Below are 15,654 nucleotides of genomic sequence, written 5' to 3' on the forward strand. Positions count from 1 at the left end.
ACACATTCCACGTGTGTGCCGATCTGAAAACAAAAAATCCACTAACGGGAAAAGAATCAATAAGGAAAAGCACAGAAAGGTACAAATGATGACGGACAGTAGCTCCGAAGACCAGAAGAGCGATAGCGACTCCGGGAACAAGAGACTAAGCTCTCTTAAATTACATAATGCAATTGCCAAAGAAGATTACCAGACCATTTGGGTTACCCTCACAATAGCAGGGTCCCCAGTTAAAATGGAGCTAGATACAGGATCAGCTCTGACCGTCATAAATCGACGGGATTACGAGCGGCTATTTCCGCATATACCTTTAAAAGACACATCCATTATCTTGAAAACATATACGGGGCAGAAAGTATACCCCAAAGGAAAAATAAGGGTGCCTGTTGTATACAACGGCAAGGAAATACAGAAGTTGTATTTATACGTTCTACAAGATGGTGGTCCACCGCTGTTGGGACGTGAATGGATCAGAAAAATACGTTTAGACTGGCACTCCATTCAGGCACTGACGGTGACCAGTAAGGAAAAAAATGATGATGACATCATACCTGAACGATTAAAAGACATCTTGGCCAACGCCAAGGAAGTATTTCAAGAGAAGCTAGGAACCTTGAAAGGCATCACCGCCTCAATAAAAGTGGAAGATGCAGCAATTCCCAAGTTTTTTAAGGCAAGACCGGTGCCATACGCAATTCGTCCAGCAGTCGAGGCAGAGCTGGAGAATTTGGAAAAGGCAGGCGTATTATCTAAAATAGATTGGAGCGAGTGGGCAACACCCATCGTCCCAGTCATGAAGAAAGCATTGAAGAATGATAAATCTGAAGGACAGAGAAAAATTTGCATCTGTGGAGACTTCAAGGTGACTGTAAACCCGGTCCTTCACACGGTACAGTATCCTCTTCCGAGGATAGAAGATATTTTCGCTTCACTATCCGGAGGGAAACGTTTCACCAAAATTGACTTGGCACAGGCATATCTACAGATGGAGGTTGAAGACGCCTCTAAAAAATATCTCACGATAAATACACACAAAGGTCTGTACCAGTACAATCGACTGGTTTTCGGAGTAGCATCCGCTCCAGCTATCTGGCAAAGAGCTATGGAGCAAGTCCTCCAAGGGATTCCGGGGACTCAATGCTACCTAGATGACATCCTTGTAACAGGAGAAAACGACAACGAGCACCTTGCCAATTTAGAGCAGGTGCTCACTAGGCTGAGAGAACGGGGCCTACGAGCAAATCGCCCCAAGTGCGAATTTTTCCGAAATCAAATATCATATTGTGGCCACATAATTAATAAGGAAGGGTTGCATAAGTCACCTGAAAAAATTGAGGCGGTCATAAAAGCCCCAGCACCTGAAAATGTTTCACAATTAAGGTCGTTCCTGGGATTAATAAATTACTATCATAAATTTTTACCGAACTTATCAACTCTTCTACACCCTCTTAATGAACTGCTACAAACAGGAGTAATTTGGAATTGGAACGAAGACTGCAAAAGTGCATTCCATAAATGCAAAGACTTAATCACATCCAAAGAAGTTTTGGCTCATTACAACCCATCACTGCCAATTAGACTGGCGTGCGATGCATCCCCTTACGGCATAGGAGCAGTATTATCGCATAAATTCCCTGATGGCTCGGAACGGCCGATAGCTTTTGCGTCACGCTCATTGAACTCAGCTGAGCGTAACTATGCCCAAATTGACAGGGAAGCACTCAGCCTGGTATGGGGAGTAAAGAAATGCAACCATTACCTACACGGACAAAAATTTACCTTGTTGACTGACCATCAACCCCTCATCTCCATATTCAACCCTAAAAAGGGTGTTCCCATTATGACAGCACAAAGGCTGCAGAGGTGGTCCTTTTTTCTAGGGGCACACCAATACAACATAGAATACAAAGGGTCAAAACAGCATGGGAATGCTGACGGTTTATCGCGCCTACTGTTGCCAACGGTAGAAGAGGCACCTACAATAGACCCAATGGAGATGTTCCACTCTACCATAGTGGAATGTCTACCAGTAACAAATTCTGCCATTGAAAGGGAAACAAGAAATGACCCGACTCTTTCACGGGTCTACGATTTAACAGTGAAGGGATGGCCAGCACATGGCGAACCACTGTTGCCAGCATTCTCGCAAAGAAGAGAACAGCTGTCAGTGTGCCGAGGAACCTTGATGTGTGGATCCAGAGTGGTGATTCCACCCAAACGCCAGGATAAAGTGCTAAAGGAGCTTCACGAGGGGCATCTGGGTGGAGTGAAAATGAAGAACCTAGCCAGGGCGTTTGTATGGTGGCCAGGTATCGATGGAGACATCGAAGAAATGACCAAGAGCTGCCTAGGATGCCAGAAGGTCCAAAACGCTCCACCACAAGCCCCTCTACATCCATGGGAGTGACCCTCATCTCCCTGGCAAAGGGTACACATCGACTTTGCTGGTCCATTTATGGACTCAATGTTCTTAATCGCGGTTGATGCACACTCCAAGTGGCCGGAGGTAATAAAGATGTCCTCCACCACCACGGAAAAAACCATCACAGTATTAAGGACCATATTTGCCAGGAATGGCCTGCCGGAACAGATCTGTTCTGATAATGGGGACCATATTTGCCAGGAATGGCCTGCCGGAACAGATCTGTTCTGATAATGGACCGCAATTTGTTTCCGAAGAATTCAGAAAGTTCTTAAAAAACAATGGGGTTAAGCACTACACGTCCGCCCCATACCATCCCGCCACCAATGGATTGGCTGAAAGGTTTGTCCAGACCTTCAAGAAGGCCATAAAGGCCATGGGTAATGAAGACATAAAACTTCAGCACAAGGTGGATAACTTCTTATTCGCATACAGGGATGCAACACATATGGTTACCAACCAAACTCCCGCCATGATGTTCTTCAATAGAAACCTAAGATGCCGGCTGGATTTGGTCAAGCCCAACATCAGAAGGGACGTGGAGAACCGGCAGTTTCAAGGCATGAATGAAAGGCCAACTAGAACCTTCCAGATAGGTCAACAAGTTTTGGCCCGGGACTACCGTACTGAGAAATGGCAGCCTGGAACTATCTGCACACGACTAGGACCACTGATGTATACCGTGGACATCGGAGAAAGCATAATAAGGCACCATGCTGACCAAATCATAAAGTCATCCGAAAAGGGACAACCTACACCACAACTCTATACATCTAACGATGAAGTAGAGATACCCATATCTACCTCCGATCCGGTGATACTGGAACCCGATGAACCCGACACTGGCATTCAAGCCAAATCAGCCTTGCCAGAAGAACCTACTACACCACCAGAAACTACTACACCCCCGAGGCGTTATCCGGACCGAGTCAGGAAGCCTCCTGAGAGACTGACTTATAATTAATTAACTACAGCAATGTATATTATTTTGCATATAACATGTAATTAATAATTACTTAAAATATGATGTACTGGTTAGCTAAAAGGGGAGGAATTGTAGTGTATGTGCCTTTAAGAGCCCCAGGTGTGCTGTGGTGCCGGTGATTGCCACTCGGGCTACATAAGCCTGTGTATTGTGTATATCCGTTAGAACCCCCCCCCAGACTTTGCTTAGTAAATACCTATGAACCAACTCCTGTCTTCAGTGTCTTTATCAACACATGGACACTACAGGACGGGCTCATCAGACTGTAATTCGAATGAATGAAACCCCAGATCCCCGTTGCTCACTACATCCCCATCATACAATCCCTGTCTCACGCCATATCACAGCGACCTCCTGGGCGCAAAGGTGAAATGAGAGAGACAACAAAATATTCTAAACACCATTAATAAACGTATCTATAAACATATCACATGAATTCTAATAACTAATGACCCTTGTGCTTGCCATAGTTGAATAGCTGTCATTGTGTGCAAGTAGTGAGGTGTGGGTGTGAGTGTTGCTAGGTAGAGATTGCTGGTGGGTGAGTGCTGGGGGTGTGGTGCATTGAGCAGTGTGTGAAGCTTGTGGTACAGATGGTGGTATGTAGCATTTGTTGAAGCCTTCACTCACCCTGACCACCAATGTGAGCTTGTTAAACTTCCTCCTGCATTGGGTGTGGGCCCTGGGGAGCACAGTTCTGCCCATGACGTGGTGTGCCACCTCCCTCCACATAGTCCGGCAGACTTGTGGCGATGGTCTCCTGCCAGTTGGTACAGGACCGCCCGCCTTCTCTCCACCACTAAAACCAATGCCTCCAAAGCTTCCTCGGAAAACCTCCGGGCTCTTTTCCTGGGGCGGTGATTTGCCATCAGCATTTGTAAATAAGTGCTCCTTCTCTTTGTCCTCCTTCTTATGGTTGTTGAAGCAGCTGCACACCCTGCAATGCTGAGAATGAGGTGCTGCAGCATCAATGAACTTCCCCTTTAAGTAGTGAAAAAAGCCTGTGGCAATCATTACTTTCATTTAGACTACATCCGATATTGGTCCATCTTTTCAGTGTAATGCCAATGAGCTTGGGTTTTTAGACTAGAATCATGACTGCAATCATTTTAATGAGGAGTAAAGATGAAATTTGCATGCAGTGTAGATGATTTTCAACTGGCGCTACTTAACCACTTTTAATCCAAACACTGCCCATTCCTTGGCTATAATGAATTTCTCGCCTTATATGTTTATATAATGTTTCAGGGTTCAATTTAATGTTGCCTGCTAATCTTTTCTCAAAACCTCTCTTTGCCTCCCATATTAACTTTTCTAATTCCCTCCTGTATGTTCCATAATCTTCCTGGTTATTAACTGAATCTTGCTCCTGACATTTGTCATAAGGCTCCTTCATCTGTTTTATTTTATCTTTTATTTCCTTTGTTATCCAGGGCACATTAGCTTTGGATGCTCTACCTTTTCCCTTCAAAGAAGTATGCTTGGTTTGTACCTGAACTATCTCTTCCCTGAATGCTTCCATTGCTCAGTTACTGCTTTACCCTTTACGCCTTTTCAAATCTACTTGTGCTAGGTTCCTTATTAAAATCACTGAAATTAGCTCTTCCCCACTTCAGCATTTTTACCTTCAATATTTTCTGGTTTCTTTCCATAATTATTATAAACCGAATTCTGTTGTGGTCACTGTTAGCTGGATAATCTCCTACTGTAACACCCTCCACTTGCCCGACTTCATTTCCCAGATCCAACACTGCTTCCTTCCTTTTTGGACTGGAGACATATTGGGCTCAAATTTCATCGGGCCGTTGAGGTGGGATTGGAGGCATGTGGGGGGTTAAAATCGTGAAATCGGGGGGCACGACCCACCCCGCCCCCAACCCGCCTCCATGCCCGTTTCACAGGAGGCGGGTACCCGACCTGTGCTGGGAGCCGCCTCCCCGAGGCGGAAAGGAGATTAGTGCCAATTAACTGCCTGTTAACAGGTAGTTAACAGGCAGTTTTTAGCCTAATCCCTATTTTTAATCCCTGAAGTGTGGGCTTCCCGACGGCTCCAAACCACGCCAAGTTAGCGAGGCGGACCGTTGGGCTGAAGGACTTGGAGGGTTCGAGATGTCCAGGTGAGTGATGGGTGCATGAGTGCAGAGGTAAGTGTGTTTGGTGTGTGTGAAGTGTTTAAATAAGTTTTACTTACCTTTTCTTACTAATGTAGCCTTCCTTCCTTCAGGTCTCGGGAGTCCTTCATCTCACCGGCACAGAAAGCAGAATGACCGCGAGCTGTCAAAAGTTGCAGCATTCAGCTTTCTGTTCTGGAGAGATCTCTAAATCAGCCTGAGAGGAAGGAATTAACTTAGAGTACAGATTGTCAGTGTTTGACAGCTTCAAAGAGCTGTCAAACGCTGATATTTCATCTGTCAAAAGCTCTTGGCAGATGAAATGTCAATCTGTGATCTCACCTGTTGCCGGGTGGCCCTTAATTGGCCTGCTGAGCCCGCTGACAAGGTCAATCAAATGAAAATGGAGTGGGTTGGCCACAACTCGATGGAGGCGGGACTACAACCCCAAAAGTTGTAGTCCCGCCTCCTACACACCTCCATTGATAAAATCCAGCCCATTGATTGAGAAAGTTCTCTTGTACACATAGCAGAAATTCCTCTCCTTCACTACCCTTAGCACTATGTTTTTCCCCGTTAAAATCTCCTAATATTGCTATGCTATGTTTGTTACACGCCTTTGAAATTTGCTCATCTATCTCCTTCTCACTGTTTGGGGCTCTATAAAAAAAACTCCCAGCAATGTAACAGCTCCCCCTCTGTTCCTTAACTCAAGCCAAATATATTCAGTCTTCGAACCATCTAATATATCCTTTCTATTTAGAGCTGTATCGGCCTTAATCAATACTGCCAAGCTCCCTCCTCTTTTTCCTTCACTATCATTCCTGAATACTTGGTAACCAGAATATTAAGAACCCATTCCTGGCCTTGTTTGAGCCATGTCTATGTTAATGCAACCACGTCATAATCCCATGTGGCAACTTGTGCCTGCAGCTCACCAACCTTATTAGTTACACCACAGGTATTGATGCACGTACAATTTATTAATAAGTTGAAGCCATCGCAACAATGCTCGGTGGCAGTGAGTAAAGCAAATCGGATGTTGCAATGTATTAATGTATTGAGCTGAAATAGTGAGGTAATCCTGCCACTTTATAAATCATTGGTGCGACTTACTTAGAATACTGTGTACCATTCTGGTCGCCTCAGTACAATAAGGATATTGCAGCTATTGAAAGGATACAGAAGAGAGCAACCAGAATGATTGAGAGGATGGTGGGATTGGATTATGAGGAGCAATTATGTAAATTGTGCACGTTCTCACTGGAAAATAGGAAGTTCAAACATGATATGATTGTTGTTTTTAGGATTCTAAAGGGACTACATTATGTTGACCATGATGAGCTATTTTACCTTGACTGGAACAGTAGAACCAGAGGATACAGCATCCCGGCTCCATGCAAGTCCCGAAGACCGTTGCCAAGCCTCGCTCAGCCCCCCCGGTGGCATCCCCCACCCAAATTTAAACCCGTTCCACTGGCGAGTTGCCCGGCGACACACAACAGACGTCCACAACTCTTCGGTCTATTTTTAAATGAGGCCCGAGGCCCAATATCGAGTGCGCTTTGGGCCTACCTGACTGGCACTATCCAATTGTATCCCCATGATGTCCACCAATCAGTGCTGCCTCATTTAAACACAGCCATCCTATTTAGGGTGGGCACTTGCGCAATAAGTCGGAAGTGACGATGGAAAATTGGGCAAACAAGGAGGTGGGGATCTGCCATAAAGTATCTCTGCTCCCACCTGCCTGAAAAATCGGACAGTGCGAGCAGCAAAATCCAGACAACTGTATCTGGTAAAATGGATTGGTCCAAGGCTGGTAAGCTGCTACTTAGTACTCGAAACGGACACGGCATCGCCTATGCGGACTGTCGCATTAGGTAAATTCTGAAAATCATCTGAAAGGTCAAATAAGGTTAAAGAACTGATATAAATGCATTTCTTTGCAGTTTAATGGGAAAGTAAATGCACTGATTAATTTTGTAGCACATTTAAAATACCGTGTCTGATGTGCTGCTTTCAGAAGATGTACAGTTTCAAACCATTTAATCTTTTACCAATCTCTGTCAAAATGATTCCCATGGCGAGTGCCCAGTACTCAGTATTTTTGCCATATCTGCTTGATCCAAAGTGTCTAAAAAACACATATCGTGCTCCAGAGGGCTCAGTGACTGAAACCACCCCCTTGTTTGGTACTACAGAGTACAAAGATCCCAGATTTGATCCCTGAGATCGATGTTCTTAACCAGGATGAGTAACAATTGGCACCCATCATCCCTCCCCTTGGGCAAGAGTGGGGGTGGGGTGGAGAAAAATTAAACCAGGGTTTCAACTCCTGATTGCTCACCAACGTCCCCGCCTGGAAAGTAAGCGTGGGGACATGAGCAGACTCAGCTGTGATGACTGCCACAGTCAAACAGCTTACCAATAATTATCGTCTTAGCGCACAAATGAAGAACTGGAGGACTGCTGGCGCCGATGGAAGGGAGCCATATCCCAGAAACAGTTAGCACCTCCGGAGAGAAGGGGAGGAAACACTGAACCCACTTCCTAATGGTCTTCGGATAGTCATGAACAAGGAGGCACCGCTTAGCCTGTCACTGTAACTCATTCCAATGGATCTTCTATAACTTGCACTGTCACTGACTTCGTTTAATTTGATCTCTTGAAAGAGCTAAATAACTGCAGATAAAACTTACAAGTAAAGAATAAGTGTCAAGCAAAAATACCAGCTCAAACATTACTGCCTATCTAACCCAACCCTAACCAATCATTACTATCTGTACTTAAAACCTCCAATCAAGTTCTAAACCACATCAGGTCCTGAAAACACTGTTTCCAATTCTTGACTCTTAAGTTCAGACAGAAGAACAGAGTAAACCAAAGCTTCTCCAACTGGAAGCATTAACCTTACTACTATATTTATTCCAGCACAGAAATATTATGGCAACCTTCCAACTCCATAGTCTTTCACTGATTTTCCAACTCTGTCAATTTCACTGGCATCAGAAAGCCCTTTAATGGAGGCACATTTTCTGCTCCAACAAATACTGGCCGGTTTTAACAAAGATCAAAGGTAATCTATTTTCTTACTTGCAAGCAAAGGAATGAGTAAACACAGCGAGAGAATGAGGAGATAGCCATGCTGGTTATTCATGTCTGCTACGATTGTTGTCTCCGGAGCAGGGTGCACTACTCTCGCAACCTGCAGTACTTTAATCCATGGAATGCAACAAACAGCAGTAACAAGTTGTCCTCACTGCACAGGGATGCCTGACCCATAACACTGCAAAATCACACAAAACACAACTACAGAAAACTTACACAATGTCAGTTTCTTTCTCTTAATTCTACATGTCTTCTTCTTGCAACCTATTTTGAGCACCTCATCTCAGTAATACATGTTCAACGACCTTGGCACCAATTGTTCTCGACAGCATCCAGCTGTCTCTCTTTCTCCGTCAGGCGTTTCCTTTCTGTGCCCACTGTTGGAAATGTGTAACTCTTTTCCCACAATCAGCTCAATCTGCTTCACAGCCACGGTAAGCCGGTGGTGGAGGAGTGAATGTTCAAGGTGGTGGATGGGGTGCCAATCAAGCGGGCTGCTTTGTCCTGGATGGTGTCGACCTCAGGAGGAGGCCGATATGGATCATCCACTCGGCACTTCTGGTTGCAAACGCTTCAGCCTTATCTTTTTCACTCACGTGCTGGGCTCCACCATCATTGAGGATGGAGATATTCATGGAGTCTCCTCCTCCCGTTAGTTGTTTAATAGTCCACCATCATTCATGACTGGATGTGGCAGGACTGCAGAGCTTTGATCTGATCCGTTGATTGTGGGGTCGCTTAGCCCTGTCTACAGCAATCTCCTTCCGCTTTTTAGCATACATGTAGTCCTGTGTTGCAGCTTCCTCAGGTTGGCACCTCATTTTTAGATACGCCTGGTGCTGCTCCTGGCATGCTCTTCTACACTCCTTATTGAACCAGGGTTGGTCCCCTGGATTGATGGTAATGGTTGAGTGAGGGATATGCCAGGCCATGAGGTTACAGATTGTGGTGGAATACAATTCTGCTGCTGCTGATGGCCCACAGCGCCTCATAGATGCCCAGTTTTGAGCTGCTAGATCTATTCAGAATCTGTCCCATTTAGCATGGTGGTAGTGTCACACAACACGATGGAAGGCATCCTCAGTGTGAAGACGGGACTTCGTCTCCACAATGACTGCTATCAAATGTGAATCCTGACCTGTTCCCGCCTCCAACCCGCGCACTTCCGGTTTTCCCGGGGCGGGCAGTCAAACCATTGCCGGGGGCGTTACCTCAATTTAAATACTGAAATAAGGCTGAAAGCCTCTATTTTCCCCTCCATTTTGTTTTTAACTGCCTGTGGATGGGTTTCACGCAATTTGTGAAACACGACAGTTAAACAGAGGCAGGGACTGCTGCATCCAGGAGGTAAATGGTTTTATACCTACCTCCTGCAACCAGGGTAGCTACCAGACCCCCTCACGAAGCCTCCAACCGCCTTCTCAGGCCTCCCCCACCCCCCCCAACATTGATGAGGAGGTCATCCCCGACACTCTGCCCGTCTCGAGCCCCGCCCCGCCCCCAACCCCGAACAAAATTTCGGCCCAAGTCTTTTTCTTTTCCTAGTCTTTCATTCTGGATCATCTTTCTACCTCCAACTTTCCCTTTCTCTCATTCCATAATTGTTCCTGTACAAACTCTGACTTTAATGTGCAAACCACTTTGTGTAATCCAAAGACCTGCGCAATAATTATGAGGTCTTTCCAGATATAGCCTATGGGAATGTGAGAATATCTGAGTGCCAAGTCTTGTGGTGTATGTAACCTGTACCACCTTAAGAGAACTACCTTAAGAAGATGGACTACTTTCTCTTGCTACTGTGTATTGTAGTACCGGTGGTGACCACACCCCTATATAAGCTCTGTGTAGTAATATGTAAAGCAGTTCAGCCCTGACCTTCAAGTAGTAAAGACCTGTTTAAGTTTTTCCTGTTGTCTGTGTCCAGTTATTTAAAATAAGTATATCTGGAACACACAGACTCAACAAGTCTAATCTTGGGTAAGGACTTGTCTTAACCACAATGGCCATTCCACCAGGGAGTTGGGTTACGGCCAGTATTAGGACAATGGTTGAAGGTGCAGTTCTCAATAGCTGCCTACAGTAGGTGGCTTCATGAAGTCTACCCTTTGGGAAAAGAGAATTGGCAAACTTGCCACATCGTAAGCAATGCTTTTGATTGACAGAAATTAGGTTTAAGTGCAGTATGAAATCCAACAACTCCCTTTCCTCTCTCTTCCACTCTTTTGATCCTGAGCTCAGTTTCTTTCTCCAAGTACTAGTAGCTGAAGTTAGGAATGTGCAGCTCTCAGAACAGATCCAGCATCCTAAGCTATAGAAACAACATTGCAGTTGATGGATTTGAGAAAAGCTGTGTGTAGAGCTTAACCTCTGTGCCATTTTTCTTCAAGTCTCAGGTTGAGTTTGTAATGAGTTAGCTGATCTCAGTTAGGGCAGTGATATCAGGGCTACAACTGGCCTCAGCACCCCTGGGCCAGGATGGAAAATCGGGGAGTATGGAAAGAAATGAGGGAAAGAAGGAAAAAGGTAGGACTGGGTGAACAGAAGCTAAAACCCCCAATTTTAACCTGGGACAAGCAGGGCGAGTGGTAGGCCATTTGAACTCCTGGGTCTCATTAACATTGCAGGCCCGAATCCTGTCTGAACCTGGCAGGAATCATCTCTGGTCGGCAGGGCAAAGCAGTGCGAGCGCGGCAGCAGACCACCACCAGTGTCCTGCAAGAACGGTCCACAGCGTCAGGTCGGTGAATGAGGTGGGGGGGGGGGGGGAGAAGAGGAGTGTGGGGTTAAGGGTGGACACAATCACAGTCAGTGGGGGTGGGGGGGGAGGGGGGGGGCAGGCGAAGCCTGGACCAGAAAAGGTCCAAGGTATCCTTGTGGGACCTGGAGGGGCACTTAAGGTTCTCCTGACCCACAAGGATAACTTAAAAAGGTAAACAAACTTCCCTTCTCGGCCCTTTTCTGGGTCTGCTGCTCTTTTGTGCCCAGCATTTCTGGCGAGGTCAGTACCAGCTGTCGAATGTGCGACACAATGTACACATAGCATCGGGGTCTCAATTACATCCTTGGAGCCCAAGTTTTGCATGTCAATGAGGTCCTTGCCTGCCTGGGGCGAGGGCCCCGCACGCTGCCCAAAATGTGCCTGTAAAAATGTTGAGTGCTGTGTGGACAAGGCGAGTACCACTCTGCCGATATTTTAACCCCCCCCACTCGACACGCCCTGTTGTCATCAGGCACCTGGGGTTAAAATCGGGCCTGAAGTGTAACATTGCAGTTCGATGTATTTTCTTCAGTTTAGAGTCTATGGGCAGGATTTTCATTGGGCCGTGGAGTCGGGATTGGAGGCGTGTGAGGGGTTAAAATCCCGAATTCGGGGGTCCCGACCCCATCCCGCACCCAAACTCGCCTCCATGCCAGTTTCAAAGGAGGCGGGTACCCGCCCCACACTGGGACCCGCCTACCCAAGGCGGGAAGGGATTAGTGCCAATTAACTGCCTGTTAACAGGTAGTTAACAGGCAGTTTTTAGCCTAATCCCTATTTTTAAGGTTGAAGTGTGGGATTCCCGACAGCTCCAAACCACGCCAAGTTAGAGGAGTCGAGCCGTCGGGTTGAAGGACTTGGAGGGGTCGAGATGTCGGTGTTCAGGTGAGTGATGTGTGCATGAGTGCAAAGGTAAGTGTGTTTGGTGTGTCTAAAGTGATTAAAGATGTTTTACATACCTTTTCTTACCTTTTCAGCCCTCCTTCCTTTAGGACTTGGGAGTCCCTCATCTCACCGGCACAGAAAGCAGAATGGCTGCGAACTGTAAAAAGTGACAGCCTGCAGCTTTCTGTGCAGGAGAGATTTCTAACTGAGTCTGTGGAGAAGGACTCATGTTAGAAGTAAGACTGTCAGTGTTTGACAGCTTCAAACAGCTGTGAAACGCTGATATTTCATCTGTCAAAACCTCTTGACAAATGAAATTTCAGTCTGTGAGGTCACCTGTTGCCGGGTGGCCCTTAATTGGCCTGCTGAGCCCGCTGGGCGGTCAATCAAGTTAAAATTGTGTGGATTGGCTGCATTTCGATGGAGGCGGGACAACAACCCCGAAAGTTGTAGTCCTGCCTCCTGAGTTAAAATCCTGCCCATTGAGTAGTAGTGATATTCTTGATTTGTGGGTAGCTCTATTGCTGTACTACTGTTTATTTCAGCATCAAAGGGTGAGCTGGAAACTGCACTAACTGACCTGAATCTGTCAGCAGTCTCAAGATTAAAGCACATTTTCTAACATTCATGCAGCACAACACTCAGCTGAATAGATATCTTTTATACACAACAACAACAAAAACCTCACCCAATCTACTTTGCGTGATCAGCATTGGAATTGGAACTCGGTCTGCTGTCCACAGTCCTCAGCCCTCAAGGTCTTCCGAGATGTTACTGGAGACCAGCACAGGGACATAGGCCCTCAGGTATAAGGTGCGAGTGTTTAACCTACAGAGCATGATGCTGAATTCACTATCTATATCATAGCTATTGCTTCATATTAACTGAAAAAGGCACTAATGGGCCAGGATTTATGAAACTGGGTTGCAAGATTTGATATCACCGTATGATTTGGGCAATGCTTGCGACCTAAACCTCTCTTCCATTTACTTCTTGTTGTGTAGGACTGTGACAGGTGGAGCATTGCAACCTCAAACAGGATACAGTTAAATACTGCATTTAGCTGTAAAGAAGTTTAGAACAAGAGTACTGGTATCTCTTGCAGTTGAGATTTGCATTTTTGAAGTATTATGAGGCATCAAGTCTTTTTATATTGCAAAGCATTCAATCTTTATTTTTTCTTCCATGAAAGAAGAGAAGAAAGGAAGAACGCAACACCAAATGAGCTGTCATTATGAGAGATGAGCACAAAACTAAAGTCATCCCAACTGGACAATTTTGGCCTTAATCCCAAATAAACATGTTATGAATTTTAAACAGTATATCAAAGCACAACAAAGAACAAAACAGAGTGTATGGAGCAAATGTTCTCCGGGTACCCTGGTAACAAATTGTGATCACTTCTTTGCACAAAGCACAAGGAAGGAAGGAGCACTAACCAGACGAGGAAGGAGCCCTCCCACTTGTAGGATATAAGGGACATGGAAGAGAGGGATAAAGGAAAGGAAAATCTGGGATGTGCAGCAGATTAGCATTGTGAGATGTGAAAGATACAAGAGAAAGAAATAGAATCAACTTGCATTTATGCAGCACCTTTCACATTCTAAAGATGACCCAAAGCTCTTTACAGCCAACAATGTACTTTTGAAGTGCAGTGACTGTTGTAATGTAGGGAAACGTGGCAGCCAATTTGCGCACAGCATGGTCCCACAAACAGCAATCAGATAAATGATCAGGTAATCTGATTTGGTGATGTTAACTGAGGGATAAATGTTGGCCAGGATATGGAGAGAACGAATAGTGTCGTGGAATCTTTTATATCCACATGAAAAAGCAGACAGGGCCTCAGTTTAATGTCACATCCAAAAGACGGCACCTTCGACAATGCAGCACTCCCTCAGTAGTTAAGTGTCAGCCTAGATTATGTCCTCAAGTCTCTGGAATGGGGCTTGAACCCACGAACTTCTGACTCGAGGCACAACTGTTACCACTGAGCCAAGGCTGAGCATTTTTTCCCAGAATGGCATTAAATGCATCAACCCATGCTCCCAGTTGTTGGGGATAGGATTACAACAATAGCGCAGATGTTCCCTTCATGCACGGCTCCCCATTGGGAGCCCGAGATTGGTTAATTTACCCTTATGTCCCAAGAAACTTTGCCCGATTGAGGTACAGAGAGCATGATCTGTTCAGATCAAACTACCTAATGCAGTGTCTGAACCTAGGTAGAGTGGGATGGTAGTTCTTGATGCCATTTTCCAAATACAGTAACATGTTACCCAGTATCACATTGGTTGGAGGGTGAGAGAGTGCCACCTCCACCAGGAGCCATAGCAACAGTAATAGATTAATGGGCTTTTATTTAAATACAGGTTGACTATCCCTTATCCGAAAACCTTGGGACCAGCTGTGTTTCAGTTTTCGGAAATCTTTGGATTTCAGAAGGTATTATTTCAGACTGGGAAACTCTGAACATTAAATTAATTTGGTAATTAGTATTTGTATTTAATATAAATTTTAAAAGTTCAGGCTACCTCTTGCGACTGTTCTGTGTCTCATTCCCCTTCCTGCTTCTCTGTGCTGCCGCTCACAGTCTGTTTACAGCTCCCCCTGCTCCGTGTTTCATTCCCCTTCCTACTTCTCTGTGCTGCCGCTCCCAGTCTGTTTACAGCTCCCCCTGCTCCATATCTGAATTCCTTGACTTAGCGGGGGTCTGGGGCTCGACTACCGCCACCAGTTGTGGGAAAGCCGGATATCGGCTGACTCCTACGCTAAGCTGGCCCGCAAATCAGGTCAGAAAAGCATCGGCCGCGTCGGGTCATGTTTGGCGCCACTCGGGTTATGTCGTACGCACGACTTATGCTCCACAAAAAAACTTTCGGTTTTCAGAGGTTTTCGGTTTTCAGAAGTGCGGATAAAGGATAGTCTACCTGTACACCATTTAGCGACGAGACAGGTGAGGGGGCGGGGGGAGTGGTGTGTGATCGGTGGTCATCTAATATCTGATTTTTCTTTTCTTTTCCCAATTCTTTCCTTTTCCTGCTGGGCAATACCTGCGTGGAACCTCAGCCAAATGACCATTCTTTATATTTGGCTCAACCATTTACTCTCCCTCCTTCCCTCGTCAGTATAAATGTGGCAGAAAGTGACTTCACTTTTTTCAGCAACAGTCAGAAAACTTACCACTCAAATATGAAATTAAATCAAAACACAATTAGCCCTTCTGTACAATATAAAGTGATACACAGATAGATGTCCCAGGCAGTTGTGAGGCTTCTCAGTCTTGCAATGTGAGCCTCTTCAGTGTGCTGCCATTTTGAACATTGAGCACATTCCTAGCTGAGCATTATGGTGTACAAGAATATTAAAAACAAATCTGGAG

Source organism: Somniosus microcephalus, chromosome 6 (assembly GCF_052327205.1).
Source record: "Somniosus microcephalus isolate GS21.2 chromosome 6, FLI_Smic_1.0, whole genome shotgun sequence".
Taxonomy (NCBI): domain Eukaryota; kingdom Metazoa; phylum Chordata; class Chondrichthyes; order Squaliformes; family Somniosidae; genus Somniosus; species Somniosus microcephalus.